General features: G+C 44.4%; 2 long non-coding RNA genes across 2 annotated transcripts; one reads left to right on the top strand and one right to left on the bottom strand.

Moving 5' to 3' along the window:
* Positions 1 to 7,861: 7,861 nt before the first annotated feature.
* On the bottom strand, positions 7,862 to 9,524 carry LOC307205248. Its single transcript, XR_013833954.1, has 2 exons — positions 9,476 to 9,524; positions 7,862 to 8,861 (listed from the first exon to the last, which is right to left on the bottom strand). It is a non-coding gene; the product is annotated as an uncharacterized lncRNA (long non-coding RNA).
* Positions 9,525 to 15,380: 5,856 nt separating this feature from the next.
* LOC307205484 lies at positions 15,381 to 16,980 on the top strand. Its single transcript, XR_013834024.1, has 2 exons — positions 15,381 to 15,414; positions 16,542 to 16,980. It is a non-coding gene; the product is annotated as an uncharacterized lncRNA (long non-coding RNA).
* The last annotated feature ends 1,190 nt before the right edge of the window (positions 16,981 to 18,170 follow it).

Genomic DNA, 18,170 nt, shown 5'->3' with positions numbered 1-18,170 from the left:
TAAGCAGCTGCCAGCCACAGTGTGTCCAGCCCAGTGTTGTCAAGTCTTGCAGTGTCCCATCCTGTGTTGTCCCTTGTGGACCCACCTATCCAGTTAGCAGCTGCCAGCCATCCTGCTCTGTTCCGTGTGGACCTGTCCAACAGATCATCAGCTGCCAGCCTTCCCATGTCCAGTCCTGTGCCGTTCCATGTGGGCCCACCTATTCAGTTAGCAGCTGCCAACCCTGCAGTGTCCCAGTCTGCTCCGTTCCGTGTGGACCTGTCCATCAAGTGAGCATCTGCCATCAATCCTGCCTCCCATCCTGTGTCATTCCAAGTGGACCCATCTATCCAGTTAGCAGCTGCCAGCCCTGTGCCCAATCCTGCATTCCTTTCTGTCCCCCTTGTTAAAATGCCAAGGGGCAGCTTCCCTGGTAGACAATTACACCAGAAATTGAATATTATGGTATAGATTCATGGCTAAGCATATGGGCTGCATCCAAATAAGTTCAACTCAGAGTAGACTCATTGAAAATATTGGACCTAAGTCCTGTCCATTATTTTCATTGAATTCACTCTGAGTGGGACTATCAAGGGATACATGGGGTATCAAAAGTGCTGAGTTTTCACAATTCTAGCTAAGGTCTACTCCACTTTCTATGACTCCTTTGATACCTGGTGTTAACATTTTGCTTCTTCTTGCCGGAAACAAATCCTTTTCTGGCTGTGATGCTAATTCTGTTCAGCAGGAGTCCAGGTGACTTTTTAAAATGCCTAACCTCCCTTCAAAAGAACAATAGATACATTCTCACAACTCTAGATATAAGAAACATTACTCATCCTTTCAAAGCTCCTTTCATGTCATAGTTCCACCCATCTAATGGCTACCCTTGGTATCTTTAGACCCATTGAAATTAATGGACAGGATTAACCTAAGACCATTATTTCCAATGGATCTACTCAGAAGCTACCCATAGTGTAAGTCCAGTAATTCATCTGGTTTAAGATGTAGCTGCAAATTTGTGTGCACCCCCCCCCCGAAAGAAAAATCAGACCAGTGACTAATTTGACGATGACATTTTAACTGCAAACAAAGACTATCTATGTCATAATTGGCTTTAGTAGCTAAGGGTGGGGAATACAAATAAATGCAAGGACCCCAGTTCTATTCTCATTTTCCTTAGCTTTGAGTAAACTTTAGTTATATGTTCTTTTTACAATTTTCTGCATTCATTGAAAACAAAACAACAACTGTTCGTTTTTCTGCTTGGTGGTGTATCCAACCTGTTTTCTCCATGTTTCTCTTTCAATAAAATCTACTGTATTGCATGGAAATATTTGACTACTGGGCTTATTTTCTAAATTCATCCAAGGACAGAAGAAGAGACAGTGGCCCATTCAGTCCAGCAACTCGCTCTCAAATTAGCCAACAAGAAGCCAAAATTAAGCCAAAATTAGCCAGTGGGAAACCTCCAGGCAAGATTCCTTCAATTTGTCCAAGCCTCTCTTAAAGCCATCCAAGTTAGTGACCATCACTGCCTTCTGTGTGAGAGAGTTTCATTGTTTAACCACACACTGCGTGAAGGAACACTCTCTTTTATCTGCCCTGAACCAAAGAATGCCACTTTCTGTTTTCTGCACAAAAATACCCAAATCCTGCCATTGGGAATAAATGTTGGAACCTTGATTCTCTTCCTCCTTCTTCTCCTTCTTTCTCTTTTTTCCCCCAATAGATTTTTATTGAGATTTTAAAGGTTACAAAAAGAAAAAAATAAAGAACATATTTAAACAGAGAAAATAAAAATAAAAAATAAAAATACAGAACAATACAAGAACAAAGAAAAAAACACACACAAAAGATGCAGATAATTAAAAAAAACACAAATCAATCCTTTACATAACTTTCTTTCCTTTGCTTATTTACTTGACCTCCTCACACCTCCCTTTTTCGTATTCTAATTCAATTAGATATTTCAGCAAATCCTTTCCATCTTTATTTTTATCCTAATGATTTATCTTAATATACTATAATTTTACATTCTGTTCTTTCACCAGTTAACAATCCATTTTTACTTAATCCTTTATATCATTTCTGCTAAAACCACATTACTTCATTCCAACATCCTTCTAACATTCCTTAATTTTACAATGTTTCTGTAGATAAACTTTAAATTTCTTTCAATCTTCTTCCACCAACTCTTCTCCTTGGTCTCGGATTCTGCCAGTCATTTCCGCCAGTTCCATATAGTCCATCACCTTCATCTGCCATTCTTCCCGGGTGGGTAAATCTTGTGTCTTCCAGTACTTTGCAATAAGTATTCTTGTTGCTGTTGTGGCATACATAAAGAAAGTTCTATCCTTCTTTGACACCAATTGGCCGACCATGCCCAGGAGAAAGGCCTCTGGTTTCTTCTGAAAGGTATATTTAAATACCTTTTTCATTTCATTATAAATCATCTCCCAGAAAGTCTTAATCCTTGGGCATGTCCACTAAAGGTAAAAGAATGTACCTTCAATCTCTTTACACTTCCAACATTTATTATCGGGCAAATGATAAATTTTTGCAAGCTTCATTGGCGTCATGTACCACGTGTAGATCATTTTCATTATATTCTCTCTTAAGGCATTACATGCCGTAAACTTCATACCTGTGGTCCATAACTGTTCCCAGTCAGCCATCATAATGTTATGTCCAACATCTTGTGCCCATTTAATCATAGCAGATTTCACCTTCTCCTTCTTTCTCAAGGCTTCTGTGTCACCCAATTATGAATGTTTTCTGGGCAGCTCATAACATACCAAATACTGAGATCAGGTTCTAAAAAGCTAATACAACATAAAACCAGCAAAAGGTGGATAGCATGAGTTCAACAATGGTCACGGCAGCATCCAAAGTGTTGCAGATCTTAACATCCTAAAAATATACAGAGGGTCTGTACTAAAAAAAAAAAAAAAAATGTTAATCATGTGCACACATCTGCTAACCCAAGTGGCTGTCTTAAACAAGTTATGGGGTTTCTCTTTCTCAGACACATAAGACGAGCCCTGCAGGATCAGACCATAAGCTGATCTAGTCCAGCATTCTGTTCTCATTGTGGTAAAGGCAAAGGACCCCTGGATGGTTAAGTCAAGTCAAATTCAACTATGGGGTGCAGCGCTCATCTCTGCTTTCAGGCCAAGGGAGCTGGCATTTGTCCACAGACAATTTTCTGGGTCATGTGGCCAGCAGGACTAAACCGCTTCTGGTGCAACGGGACACTGTGACGGAAACCAAAGTTCACCCCATCATGGGGATTCGAACCGCCAACATTCTGATCAGCAAGCCCAAGAGGCTCAGTGGTTTAGCCCACAGTGGTGCCACCTTCTCATGCACACAAGACAACTCTGGGAAACCCACAAGCAGAAGCTGAATCACTCTCCTGTTTGTGATCTTTAGCAACTGGTATGCAGAGGCCTTATGCCCCTGATTCCGGAGTTATCCGAAAGGAACCATTTTGACTACTCTGCTGCATTGGTTGCCATTTTGTTTTCAGTCCCAATTTTAGAAAATATTTTAGAAAGCCTGAGACATGTTGACAACTGAGGCGAACCACAAAACGTTGCCTCCTTCTATTTAACCTGACTAGTAGCAGTGGCAGAGGAAGCCTCTTGGCCACCTGGGGCAGGGCAAACCACCCATAGAGGCAGGACAGGGTGCATGGCACCCATAGGAACGGGACGGGCAGTGCCCATAAGGACGGGATGGGGCGCATCACACCCATAGGGACAGGGCGTGCCATGGGGCTTCAGCTGCCCTACAGTTGGGGGAGAGGCAGTGGGCGGACAGTGTGGAGTCTGCAGGCACCAGAGACACATGGTTTGGGCACACGGCAGGCCCCGCAGTTGGCGCCGCTCACCATTTTGTCACCCCCTTCAGTGGGGACACCCGGGGCAGACTGCACCTACTGCACCCACCCCCCTTGTCTTGTGAGCACTTATCAACTGTGGCTCCAGCATGCCTCTTCTGGGGAGGTTGGCCATAGAATCATAGAATCATAGAGTGGGGAGAGACCACAAGGGCCATCGAGTCCAACCCCCTGCCAAGCAGGAAACACCATCAGAGCACTCCTGACATATGGTTGTCAAGCCTCTGCTTAAAGACCTCCAAAGAAGGAGACTCCACCACACTCCTTGGCAGCAAATTCCACTGTCAAACAGCTCTTACTGTCAGGAAGTTCTTCCTAATGTTTAGGTGGAATCTTCTTTCTTGTAGTTTGGAGCCATTGCTCCGTGTCTGCTTCTCTGGAGCAGCAGAAAACAACCTTTCTCCCTCCTCTATGTGACATCCTTTTATATATTTGAACATGGCTATCATATCACCCCTTAACCTCCTCTTCTCCAGGCTAAACATGCCCAGCTCCCTTAGCCGTTCCTCATAAGGCATCGTTTCCAGGCCTTTGACCATTTTGGTTGCCCTCCTCTGGACACGTTCCAGTTTGTCAGTGTCCTTCTTGAACTGTGGTGCCCAGAACTGGACACAGTACTCCAGGTGAGGTCTGACCAGAGCAGAATACAGTGGCACTATTACTTCCCTTGATCTAGATGCTATACTCCTATTGATGCAGCCCAGAATTGCATTGGCTTTTTTAGCTGCCGCGTCACACTGTTGGCTCATGTCAAGTTTGTGGTCAACCAAGACTCCTAGATCCTTTTCACATGTACTGCTCTCAAGCCAGGTGTCACCCATCAATCCAGGAATGTGGCCCAGACCACCACCTCTAGCACTTAGGACAGGGAGGTCTAACCAGACACACTGACTCCGGAAAGATACTGGGGGGGGGGTGACGTTGTGCGTGACATCTTGACATCAGAACGTTGTGTCCTGGCATCACACGTGGTGTTACGATGTCATGCAACACTGTCGTACGTGACATCCAGGTGTCACGTGGCAGCTTGGCTTCCATGGGCGGTGGATCCTCCACCTCCTCCTTCTCCTGCCACAGCCATGGTCCAGGGGCTGCTTCCTCTCCACAGCAGCAGCAGAGGGAGGAGAAGGAGCCACCACATACCCAGCTCATGCGACTATGCAAAGACCAGATGTTGCAAACAATCGTGCCGTGTCCAGGCATCATACGCAACAGCAACACATCTGGGCATCGTGCCCAGATGAGCATTGAGGGGGCACAGACCCCACTAACAAATACTGGGGGGCTCAGAGGGGTTCAGCCCCCAGGAATCAGCACTTTACAGGCCAAGTGGGACACAGTAGTCCTTTAACACTGTAATAAATTTCCATATTGTAAATTAAGGTTAGTGTTATTGAATAAACAGCATTAATATATATATGGTGTGTGTGTGCGTATGTAAATAATTATGCAGTTAAATACACCATTAATATATTTAGCATATTTATTCATTAAACAAAATCTAATACACATACAGATGTATGCGCCTTTGTTGGTAGAGGGTAAAGGGACCCCTGACTGTTAGGTCCAGTTGTGGACGACTCTGGGGTTGCGGCGCTCATCTCGCTTTGTTGACCAAGGGAGCCGGTGTTTGTCTGCAGACAGTTTTTCTGGGTCACGTAGCCAGCATGACTAAGCCGCTTCTGGCGAACCAGAGCAGCGCATGGAAACGCCGTTTACCTTCCCGCCCCAGCAGTACCTATTTATCTACTTGCACTTTGACGTGCTTTCGAACTGCTAGGTTGGCAGGAGCAGAGACCGAACAACGGGAGCTCACCCCATCACGGGGATTCGAACCACCGACTTTCTGATCGGCAAGTCCTAGGCTCTATGGTTTAGACCACAGCACCACCCGCGTCCCTTCGTTAACAGTGCTGACATCATCATCATCATCATCATCATATAGAATGTTTCTAAAACCCAGCCAGATGGGTGGGATGTAAATAAGAATGTATGATGATGATGATGATGATGATGATGATGATGATGATGTTTACTATTAGATGGAGGGAGTACACATTTTTCAGCTTTGTTTGCCTTGGTACTCTGTGCAGCATCGATACAGACTGAAGAGTTGGTAGGAAAACTGTCAGCTGCCTTACAGTGAGCCAGATCCTTAGTCCATCTTGGTTTTTCTAGCTCAGTATCATTCAACAATTGTTTCTAATGGTGCCTTTTAATGATGTAACCAACACTGGGACCTTATGGTGAAAGGTAGGTGATAAATAAATACGTAAATAACTAATCTACGCTAACTGGTGGAGGCTCTCCAGAGTTCCAGGTGGAGTTCTCTGCCAGCCCTACTTAGGCCTTCCATGGACCAAACCTGGGACCTCCACTTAGCTGAGGCACCTTCATCTATCTTCCTCTCCAGGAGACTTTTCTGGCTGAGTTCTGCTTTTGAGCGTTTAAGCCTAGCAAGGGTCTAGTAGAAAGACTGCAAATCCCGCAGGTGATATTGCACTGGTCTGACTTTTAATCAACGTGGAGTATTTCCCCCTGGCCCTACAAAACTGCTGGGATTTGGGGGAAGGATTTATCCCATTAAATTAAAGGGATTTATCTACCTGTCCAACTGGTTGGCTGCGATCAACAGGTAAATCACTGGGGTGATCCTCATAGATCGTGGGTAGATCGCGGGATCATGACTCAAGAACTCTGGGCACTCCCCCCTAAAAAACACACGCTCCTCCTCTCTCCAGTGACAATGGGTTGATCACTGGCAGGTTTTTTTATATATATACTGGGAGTAGATCACATTCTCTTGTGAGTTGGACATGCCTCAGCTATACCATTCCCTATGAAAATGAATGGAGATTTCCCATTTTAGCCATGCAGAGGACCAGAATCCTTAGGGGAAACAGGGTTGTTATTGGTGGATGACGTTTTCCAGCCATGACACTTTTCCCCACCTCAACCCTACAAAGTATGTTCCCTTACTGTATCCATTGCTGCAATCATTCTGAAAATAAGCAGTCTCCATTCCTTTTAAAAGACGTGACCGTGCCTTCACGGTCCAGTTCTGGGGTGGGTGGAATGAAAGAAAAAGTATCTGCCTACAATCTGGCAGGTTGAAACCACGCTTGCCTTCAAAGGAAACAGAATATTAAATCAACATTTTCAAATATGTGCCATTTATGCAGGAAAAGTCCACCTATTCCTGATGGTGTAATTGAGATTATTTTATTTTAATTCTTTTATATATATAAATAAAAATGTGAGTGTAAATAAAGCTCTATGGGAGGCTTCCTTTTGAGGAAGCTCAATGATAGAGCATGTTTAGGGAAGTATAGTAGTATAGTGTAGTATAGTGTATTTTAAAATGGGGTTTTAGAGTTTTTTAGGGGGTTTTGAATGTTTTATGTAGTTTTATGTAGTTTTATGTAGTTTTGTGGTAGTTTTAAGTAGTTTTTATGTAGTTTTATGTAGTTTTTCAATTTCATTGTTCTGCAAGGGACAATGACAATAAAGATATCATATCGTATCGTTTTTAATATTTGATGTCCTATTGTGCTTTTAATTCTGTTGGGAACCGCCCAGAGTGGCTTGGGAAACCCAGGCAGATGGGCAGGGTATTATTATTATTATTATTGTTGTTGTTAATTATTATTATTATTCAGGTATGCAGAAAATGTCACATTGAATTATTGGGGTCTCCAGACAGAGCTTGGAGAGACTGAATTTCTGGAGAGCTGCAGTCAGATGGACCAAGTCACATGGTCACATGGACCAAGGTCTGATTCAGCATTAGGCAGTTATCTCTATTCCTGTATTGCTGGGCTCCATCTCCCATCAGCCCCAGACATCATGGTCAATAGTCAGAGATGATGCAACTGTGGTACAGTAACACCTCTGCATTAACTATTTCTCAGACTTGGTAGACTCTGTTGTTGCTGAGTTTTTTTAACAAAGGAATTAAAAGAGTCCAGGAGACAAATCTTTCCTTGCATAGAGTAGACTTTATTGAGAAACAAGCATGAAGTGAACAGACCAAGACCATTTGCAGTTTTCAAGAAGATACCACATAGAAAACAATGAAGAGACGGGAGCAGTGGGTGAACTGAATCTACTACTTGCAATGGGAATGCAGACAGAACTCCTTTGGCAGGGAAAACCAACCACAATGTGTCACACTTCCCTGGTTAAAGAGAGCCAACTTTAAAGCTAGCAAAGGGTTTTTTCCAGAAAATAAAGGGTGAAAGAACATCAATGCAGGGACTGAGCCTCAAAGATGCTGTGCAGGCACAGAACCAACCTCAGCTAGAACTGTGAAAGCTTAGCATTTTCGGCACCTGTACCGTATACCCATAAGCTTAGCCATGAATCCGTACCATATTTTTTCCCAATTCCCAACAGGATTGTGTAGCAGGGGGGTTGTCCCTTGACACTTTAGCAAGGAGAACCACAGGGATTGCAGATACTGATTGGGATGCAGGAAGAATGGCAGCTACTAGCTGGATAGATAGGCCCACTTGGAATGACGCAGGATGGCAGGCACGAGGAGATACAGGAAGGCTGGCAGCTGCTAACTGGGTAGATGGGACCACAGGGAATGACGCAGGATGGAGAACAGGAAGACTGGCAGGAAGGTTGGATACACAGTGGAGCGATGGGTCCACATGGATAGGAGCAGGGTTGATGGCAGGGTTGATGGCAGCTGCTAACTGGGTAGATGGGTCCACAGGGAATGACGCAGGATGGAGAACAGGAAGACTGGCAGGAAGGTTGGATACACAGTGGAGCGATGGGTCCACATGGATAGGAGCAGGGTTGATGGCAGGGTTGATGGCAGCTGCTAACTGGGTAGATGGGTCCACAAGGAATGACGCAGGATGGAGAACAGCAGGGTTGGCAGCTGCTAACTGGGTAGATGGGTCCACAGGGAATGGTGCAGGATGGGCGACAACAGGACACCATGTTGGAGAAGTTGAAGGTTAGCCTGGAACGAGATGTGAAGAGCAAAAATGAATACGCCAATGCATGTGAGACTTACTCAGAATTGACCCCTTGGAACCAAGGGCCATATTGAACTTAAGTCCATTCATTTCAACAGGTCTATGTTGAGTAGGATTAGTTGGATGAAGTCCCAGATCCCCACCTTGGAAGACAGGAAAGTACAGTGGTACCTCAGGTTAAGTACTTAATTTGTTCCGAAGGTCCATTCTTAACCTGAAACTGTTCTTAACCTGAAGCACCACTTTAGCTAATGGGGCCTCCTGCTGCCGCTGCATCCTGAAGCAAAGTTCTTAACCCATGGTACTATTTCTGGGTTAGCGGAGTCTGTAACCTGAAGCGTATGTAACCTGAGGTACCACTGTACATCTACGGAAAAAGCTGAGACATTGTCCTAGCACAAACTGGACCCAAGAGCTGGTGCTTCCTTGGTCCATGAACCTGCAGGTGTTGATCATTTATGGAAGGTAGAGGGACCTCATAAAATGATGGTCATTTTGAGAAGTGCAAGAGCAAGTAAACTTGTTTTACAAACACCACCGCAAAGAAGCACCTCACATCCCACAAGCTGTAAAGAAAGTTGAGTTAAATCCAACCTACCGGTGAGAGCTGATGAAGAGGAGAAGTCAAGAGGAGGCGATAGAAGCTGTTGGATGTGTCGAGCAATGCTGAGAGCTTTTATACAGTTTTCAAAGAAGCCAGAAGGCATCTTTGGTCACAAGGACTATCATTTACTGTATTCCTCATAAGTCAAGCTGCTCCAATAACAGCCCTGTTTTGGTTTGTGATCACTTGCCCCTTCTTAATCCTGGAAGTTTGGGTGTGCTTATTCCACCCTAATTTCTCCTTTCATTGAAGAATATTACAAGTCTAAGCACCACATAGCAGGTTAGTTTCCTGGAAGCAGACCATTAATTTTAAAGGTAGGTCACAATAGTTATTTTCAGGACCATTTGGGCAACAAGGTCAACAGTATGGCTTCTGTGTCTTGTCTTTGAGATTTCTGGGGCTTCGTTTGGAGAAAATTGATCTGGTATGCATTTAAAACTGAATCTAACAAATCTACACTTTCCAAAACAATATGAAAATTGAAACTTAGCCATTCTTTGAAATGTATAAAAGGTAAAGGTAAAGGAACGCCTGACCATTAGGTCCAGTCGTGACCAGCTCCGGGGTTGCGGCGCTCATCTTGCTTTACTGGCCGAGGGAGCCAATGTACAGCTTCCGGTCATGTGGCCAGCATGACTAAGCCGCTTCTGGCGAAACCAGAGCAGTGCACGGAAACGCTGTTTACCTTCCCGCTGGAGCGGTACCTGTTTATCTACTTGCACTTGGACGTGCTTTTGAACTGCTAGGTTGGCAGGAGCAGGGACCGATCAACGGGAGCTCACCCCGTCATGGGGATTCGAACCACCGACCTTCTGCTTGGCAAGTCCTAGGCTCTGTGATTTAACCCAAAGTGCCACCCACGTCCCTTGAAATGTATGCTTAGCTGAATTTTGTGGTGCAGTTCTCCCACTAAAGAATGATTGCCTTCAGAGAGCTCAAGGGTGGAATAACGTCATACCCTCCAACATTTCTCTTATCAAAATAGGGACAGCCTAAGTAAAAGTGGGACATTCCAGGATCAAATCAGAAGCCAGTACAGTCATACCTCGGGTTAAACATGTTTCAGGTTGAGCGTTTTCAGGTTACGCTCCGCGGTGACCTGGAAGTAGTGGAATGCGTTACTTCCAGGTTTCACCGCTCGCGCATTCGCAGACGCTCAAAATGACATCACGCGTATGCGCAGAAGCAGCGAAACGCGACCTGTGCATGTGCAGTCGCGCAGTCGCATGTTATGGTCTACTCAGGATGCGAACGGGGCTCCGGAACGGATCCTGTTCGCATGCAGAGGTACCACTGTACAGTTTCTCTAAATCAGGGACATCCCTGGAAATTAGAGACACTTGGAGGGTCTGTGTTTCTTTGCACAAGCACACAATATCATGTTGTTGTTTCTCCAGAATCCCCAACAGAGAGTCCAACAAGCGCAAGTTGAAAAACTGGCCTTACTTTAACTGACATTAAAGCAATGCTATCCACATAGTCCCTAATGTAGAGGATTTGTGCTGGCAGCACAAGACCCTAACCTCCTTAACAGCCATGGAAGCGGGGGCAATTTTAATGGTGTACATTCCCCATTCATTACCAACTTTTACATTGGGTTCGCACAGCCAACACACATTGGCACTGGAAAGGGAAACTGCTTTTGCTCAGATATATGCGCTTGAACCCAATGCCTTTATGAGTGCAAAAAGAGAGAGCACTGGAAAATATTAGTGTGAGGTAGAGAACCAGTTTTAAGAAGTTTTTTGTTTGTTCCTATACAGCAGTAAAAAGCGATTTTTCACATTTTTGTGCCACGATATGAATGAAAAGAATTTTGGACAAGAATTACTGATCTGATGTAAATTGTAAGAAAGCACTGAACAAATGGAAGTGGTGACAGACCCACAACTTTAAGCAATAGAGTAAGTTGTGATGCACGTGAGGTTGCAGTGTTTGTGATGCCCATGATGGTTTCCCCAGTTTGCAAATATGCCCCCAATCTAAAAAGTTGGTGAACCTCGCAAGGGCAAAATACAGTGGTACCTTGGTTCTCAAATGCCTTGGTTCTCAAACGCGGAAAACCTGGAATGAATTGTTCTGGTTTTTGAACGTTTTTCAGAAGTCAAACATCTGGTGCTGTTGTCAGCTATTGTTTCTGGGGTACCTGCACCAATCAGAAGCTGAGCCTTGGTTTTTCAACATTTCAGAAGTCAAACGGACTTCTGGAACGGATTAGGTTTGGTGCTGTTGCTTTTGCTATTTATTTTGTATTTTTGTTTTTGAGGCTTTTTTGGTTAATTTGTTTTTGTGACTGTGTGGAACCCAGTTCAGCTACTGATAGATTGATTGATTGTGTGACTGCAGAAATGGATACCCCCCATCCAAACAATGAGTATCATCCGTGCAGGTAAGAAAAAAAGTAATTTTAATTTTTATCATCTACAATACTGTCTTATTTATTTTATTGTACAGTACATTGATTATTAAGAGACGCGGGTGGCGCTGTGGTCTAAACCACAGAGCCTAGGGCTTGCCAATCAGAAGGTCGGTGGTTCGAATCCCTGTGACAGGGTGAGCTCCCGTTGCTCAGTCCCTGCTCCTGCCAACCTAGCAGTTCGAAAGCACGTCAAGTGCAAGTAGATAAATAGGTATCGCTCCAGTGGGAAGGTAAATGGCATTTCCGTGCACTGCTATGGCTTGCCAGAAATGGCTTAGTCATGCTGAACACATGACCCGGAAAAACTGTCTGCGGACAAACGCCGGCTCCCTCAGCCAGTAAAGTGAAATGAGCACCGCAACCCCAGAGTCGTCTGCGACTGGACCTAATGGTCGGGGGTCTCTTTACCTATTTTTTTACATTGATTATTGCTTTCATTTTATGGATCAGTAGTCTTGTTAGATAGTAAAATTCTTGTTGTATTGCTGTTTTAAAAGTCTGGAACACATTAATCCATTTTGAATTGCTTTCTATGGGAAAGCACACCTTGGTTTTGAAATGCTTTGGTTTTGGAACGGACTTCCGGAATGGATTAAGTTTAGAACCAAGCTGCCACTGTGATGCATATGCTAGGAGATCTGCAAATGGCTTGTGAAAGACCACCCATTCCTCATCAAAACCTTACACAAACATATTCTTAAATCACAAAGTGGTAGTGTTGGTTTGACACAAATTAGCACCCAACCTGACTATTATTTGGAAGTGTGTTGTGGTGTTTATACCAAAAGGTGCTGCCTGAGGCTGCCTGAGTAAGAACACCTGCTGTTTTTCATTTAATAACTTCAGCTTTAATGACTCCCATGGGAGCCAGGATCTAATAGGAGCCATAAAGATCTGAGCAGCTCTTCCCAAAATTGAACACTCCAACCCTCTAATATTAAAGAAAGCAAATACTAGTGACTGGACATTTTAGCAACTCAGATGGCTCATGCCTGAGTATTTAGATTTAATTCTATGGCTTCACCAAATCAAAGAGAGGGGAGGTGCTAAAGAAGCTTCATTCATGCTCCAGGCCTTCATCATCGTTGATTTAGAGAATGAATCTAGAGTTTGGCAGAATCTCTCTTCCCCTGTTATTTTCTTTTTCTTTTCAAAAGTTGCTGCAAGCTTCCATGACCATAAATCCTAGAATCGAAGAATCCTAGAATTGGAAGGTCCAAAGGTCGTGTGGTCCAATCCCTTGTGATGCAGGAATCTCAGCTGAAGCACCTATAACAATGCTTTTAAGCTCTGCTGAAAAACCTCCAAGGAAGAGGGGACTACAGCCTCCCAAAGGAGACTGGTCCACAGTTGAACAGCTCTTTCCATCAGAAAGATCTTCCAATAAAATCTTCAATAAAGAAAGTTCTTCCTAATGTTCGGTTGGAATCTCCTTTCTTGGAGCTTGAACCCATTGGTTCAAGCCCCACCCTCTGGAACAGGAGAAGACAAGCTTGCTCCATCTTCCATGTGACAGCCCTCGAGATATTGGAAGATGGCTACCATATCTACTAGGGACGCGGGTGGCGCTGTGGGCTAAACCACAGAGCCTAGGACTTGCCGATCAGAAGGAAGCTGTATGCCGGCCCCCTCGGCCAATAAAGTGAGATGAGCGCCGCAACCTCAGAGTCGGTGATGACTGGAGCTAATGGTCAGGGGTCCCTCTTAGTCTGTTTTCCAGGATAAACATACCCAACTCCCTCAAAACATTCCTCATGAGGCTTAGTTTCCAGACCTTGACCATCTTGTTTGCCCTCCTCTGCACACTTCCCAGCTTGTCAATATCCTTCTTAAATTGTGGCACCCAGTATTCTGTGGGACACTGTATTCCAGGTAGGGTCTAACCAAGACCAGAATAGACTGGGACTATTATTTCCCTTGATCTGGTCACTATACTTCAGTTGATAGCAATAGCTGTTTTTGCTAATGTATAACACCACTGATTTGTGTGCTGGGGTCAGCAAACTTTTTTAGCAGGGGGCCAGTCCACTGTCCCTCAGACCTTGTGGGGGGCCGGATTATATTTTGGAAAAAAATATATGAACGAATTCCTGTGCCTCACAAATAACCCAGAGTAGTATTTTAAATAAAAGCACACATTCTGCTCATGTAAAAACACCAGGCAGGCCCCACAAATAACCCAGAGATGCATTTCAAATAAAAGGACACATTCTACTCATGTAAAAACACGCTGATTCCCGGACAGTCCATGGGCCAGATTGAGAAGGCGATTGGGCCGGATGCGGCCCCCAGGCCTTAGTTTGCCTACCCATGGTGTTAAGCTTGTGATCCACTAGGTTCTCCTATCTGTTAAAGTCATCTTGAATCTCAGTTCCATCTTCTGCAGCATTAGTTTCCCTCCCAGTTTGGTGTCATCTGCAAATTCCATCATCCCAGTCACTTACAAAGACACTGAAAAACAATGGGCCCAGGACAGAACCCTGCAGCACCATGTTTGTCCTTTGAACTGAATGTGGAAGGCGTTGTTTAATGTTGACATCTGTAGGAATTTTGAAGAAAGTTTAAAAGGAATTCTGTAAAACAGAGGAAACTGTCCCAGAATGAGAAAATGGAGTGTACAAACATCTTGAGGATGCAGCGGAAGGGGGCTTGCAGTCTTGACAGGTGTATGCAGTGCTATTTTCCCAGAAAAAGAGGTGCTGGTACTCACCACAAATGCCTCCCAAGTTCTCCTATATTGGCAAGGGGCTCGGGTGGCACTGTGGTCTAAACCACTGAGCCTCTTGGGCTTGCTGATCAGAAGGTTGGTGGTTCAAATCCCCATGACGGGGTGAGCTTCCATTGCTCTGTCCCAGCTCCTGCCAACCTAGCAGTTCTAAAGCACACTAGCGCAAGTAGATAAATAGGTACCGCTCCGGCGGGAAGGTAAACGGCGTATCTGTGCGCTCTGGCACTCATCATGGTCCTCCGTGCGCCAGTAGCAATTTAGTAGTCCTGCTGGCCACATGACCCAGAAAACTGTCTGCGGACAAACGACGGATCCCTTGGCCTGAAAGCGAGATGAGCGCCACAATCCCATAGTCTCCTTTGACAGTACTTAACTATCCAAAGGTCCTTTACCTTTTACCTTATATTGGCAATGGGGTCCACCAGAGGGTTGCCAGAACTGAGTTCTGGCAGATTCCAGCTGGAAAAAAATCCTGTGTCTATGAAAAGGAGGAAAATAACAATTTTTTAAAGTGCACTAAATAATCACAGGTATTAACAGCTAGATGATGAAAGAGGATTGGCAGTGTACAATTTGAAAATAATAAACACAGGTCAGGTAAGGAAAGGCTACATAAAAGCAGGTTGGATTAATTAGTAGGCACTTTGTTAGGCAGAACACCTGTAGACGTTTTGGGCTTCAAGGGAGGGACTTGCTCTCCTTGCACCGTATAAAAGGACCTTTGAGTCGCGATTCTTCCATCAGCTCCTCTCAGCTCCACCTGAATATTTCACTGAGAACTTGGTAAGTGAGAGAATTTCACATCTTTTATTGCCTCTTCCATACGAACTGCATGCTCTCCATCTCCTTCTTTGAACCTAGACCTGCTTCTGCTTTCTGATCATGTTCAGCATCTTGCACTCAACTTTAGAGAGTTAGATTTTGAGGAAGATGTATTTTCCATGGGGTCAAGTTCACAATTGTCTACGCCATGGGTAGGGAACATCTTTGGTTCTTCAGGAGCTGCTGGTCTACAGCACCCATCAGCCTTTGCCCTTGGCCCTGCCATCCAGAGCTGATGGATGTTGGAGTTCATCAGCATCTGGAAGGTCTCAGAAGTTACTTCATTCCTGGTCTACACAGACTGGTTGTAGCTCTCCAGGGCTTTGAACAGGGCTCTTTTCCTGACTTACCTTGAGAGACCAAGGAGTGAACCAGGGGAAATGAGGTAGAAAGGCACGTGATCTACTCATTCTTTCTATGTTTCTCAGAGTTAGGTGCTTCCAACAACCATGTAAGTTAGGTGAGTGTCATCATCCCAATATTGTACATTGGCAGCAGTAGTTGTGAGGGAGGGCTAATGGTGAAAAGGGAGAAGAACCAGAAACGTAGCTAAAGTCTAAAAAATAATCACATGCACCCAAGTAATAATTTCAGGATTTCCTGGAACAGATTTCTCAGACACCAAATGCCTGGGCAGACAGGAATGGTTTTAGATCCTTCCTCAAAGTTAATAATAAGGCAGGCAGAGCTCAGTGGGGCTGGCATTCCAGAAATGGAAGCTGCCCTTCAAGGTCACTTCATTTGCCACCCCAGTGACACCACAACTAAGAAGGATGCCACTGTTCCAGTATTGCTGGTTTGGATTCATTGATGATAGGTTTTTAATTGAATTGCTTATTATGTCTTAATATTTTCATCTTTGCACTATATATCTCCCAGACCCTGCTGGTGTTGGTGATCATTATTTATTGGTTTTTCTTAAAATAAATGATAAACTGTTGATTGTAAGAGGGTTGGGGGGGGGGACTGAAAGAGGTTTACAAAGCAGGTGCTGCTGCTGATACAATTTCTCAAAACTGAATGAATGAATCATGAATGAAGAGGGTGAATGTTTTAACCATCCTCAAAACCTCAACCTATCCTTTCAGACCCAGCTCCATCCCTCCACGATGTCTTGTGGCTTCGTCTCATCCTGCCAGCCCTGCTGCGCCCCATCCTGCGTCAGCTACCCGGTCGGGGGTCTGGGCTCACTGTGCTCCCCTTGCGGTGGTGGCATCTCAGGGGGCTTGGCGTCCTATGGTGGAGGAGTGTCATCGAGTAGCCTTGGCCTGACCTCTGGGGGCAACGTTGGCTGCCTCAATCAGCTGCCACCATCTGAAATACTCATCCAGCCATCTCCCTGTACTGTGGTCATCCCAGGAGCAGTCCTTGCCGCCGCCTGTGAGCCACTTCGAGTGGGAGGAAGCACTGCCTGTGGTGGGGGGTCCTCTCTTGGTGGAAGTGTCCGCTCTAAATATTGTTGCTATTAATAGGAGAGCCCAGGCAAGGTGCCGCCTCCTTTCATTAAAGCTTAGCTTCAGCATGGAACCTGTTCTCTGTGAGTTTCTGTTGTGTTCCTCCCACACTTCAACACCACCACCCCACATTTCAATTTCCAGCACTAATCGAGACCCCTAAAATGCATAACACCTTTTTTGTGTGTGTATGGGCATGGGAGCAATTTTACTATGCTAAGCTAAATACTAAACAAAGGAAAGTGTCAGGGGTTTTTGTTTAATAATAATAATAATAATAATAATAATAATAATAATAATAATAATAATAATAATTTTTATTTATACCCTACCCTCCCCAGCCAAGGTTGGGCTCAGGGCGGCTAACAAGCAGGGGATCTGATCTTCCCTTTTAATACAGAGAGGTTGGAATCCCTAGATGCCCTGAAACATCTTCTCTTTCAGATTTCAGAATGCGTGAACATTCGGTGCCTGTACCATGTGAAACATCAGGTTGATGGCTAGATGGCACCCCAACCTATGGCGGCCTGCATTTTCCTTATTTATTTCTTGCTTTAGAGGCAAGATGGAATTGCTGTCACATTCAGGGAGGCCAGCAATAGGTAGGAGCAGAGTCTGCTTCATGCTGCTGGAAGGACTCTGTGTGGAAGCGTTTGGTTTTGCTTGGTTTAATTGGCAGCTAGTCTGGGAAGGAAGGGACAGGTTAAGAGTGGTGGGTTAATCAAATGAGGCAGTATTGCATTGAGGGCACACTTTGTCGATTATGATGAGATCAAAGACCACTTTCAGAGTTGCTTGCATTATCGACAACTACATGAAACATATAAAGAAGACTGTAAAAAAGGATTTAGTTATACTAGATCTAGGTTTCAAACGGAAGTGATTGAAGGGAAAGTGAAACAACTGAAGGCCGCATATAGCAGACTATTAGAATGGGAGACGAAAGATGAAGAGGTAAAATCAGTAATGATTAAATGGGCACAAGATGGAGGTCACAGCATTATGATGGAGGATTGGGTTAAATTATGGAAAACTGACTTAAAATTTACAGATTGTTGCCTATTGAAGGAGAATTACATGAAGATGATGTACAGATGGTACACAACACCAGTGCAGTTAGGGAAAATGTACAAAACTAGTTCAAACATATGTTGGAAGTGTAAGGAAAAGGAGGGGACATTTTATCATATGTGTTGGGATTGTAAAGTAATTTTTTTAAAAAAGGGAAATGATATACAATGAACTGAAGAAAATGTTCCATTT

This window comes from Podarcis cretensis (genome assembly GCF_951804945.1).
Source record: "Podarcis cretensis genome assembly, chromosome: 16".
NCBI lineage: Eukaryota > Metazoa > Chordata > Lepidosauria > Squamata > Lacertidae > Podarcis > Podarcis cretensis.
The sequence above is the reverse complement of the archived record's forward strand: the minus strand, read 5'-3'. Positions and strand labels throughout refer to the sequence as shown.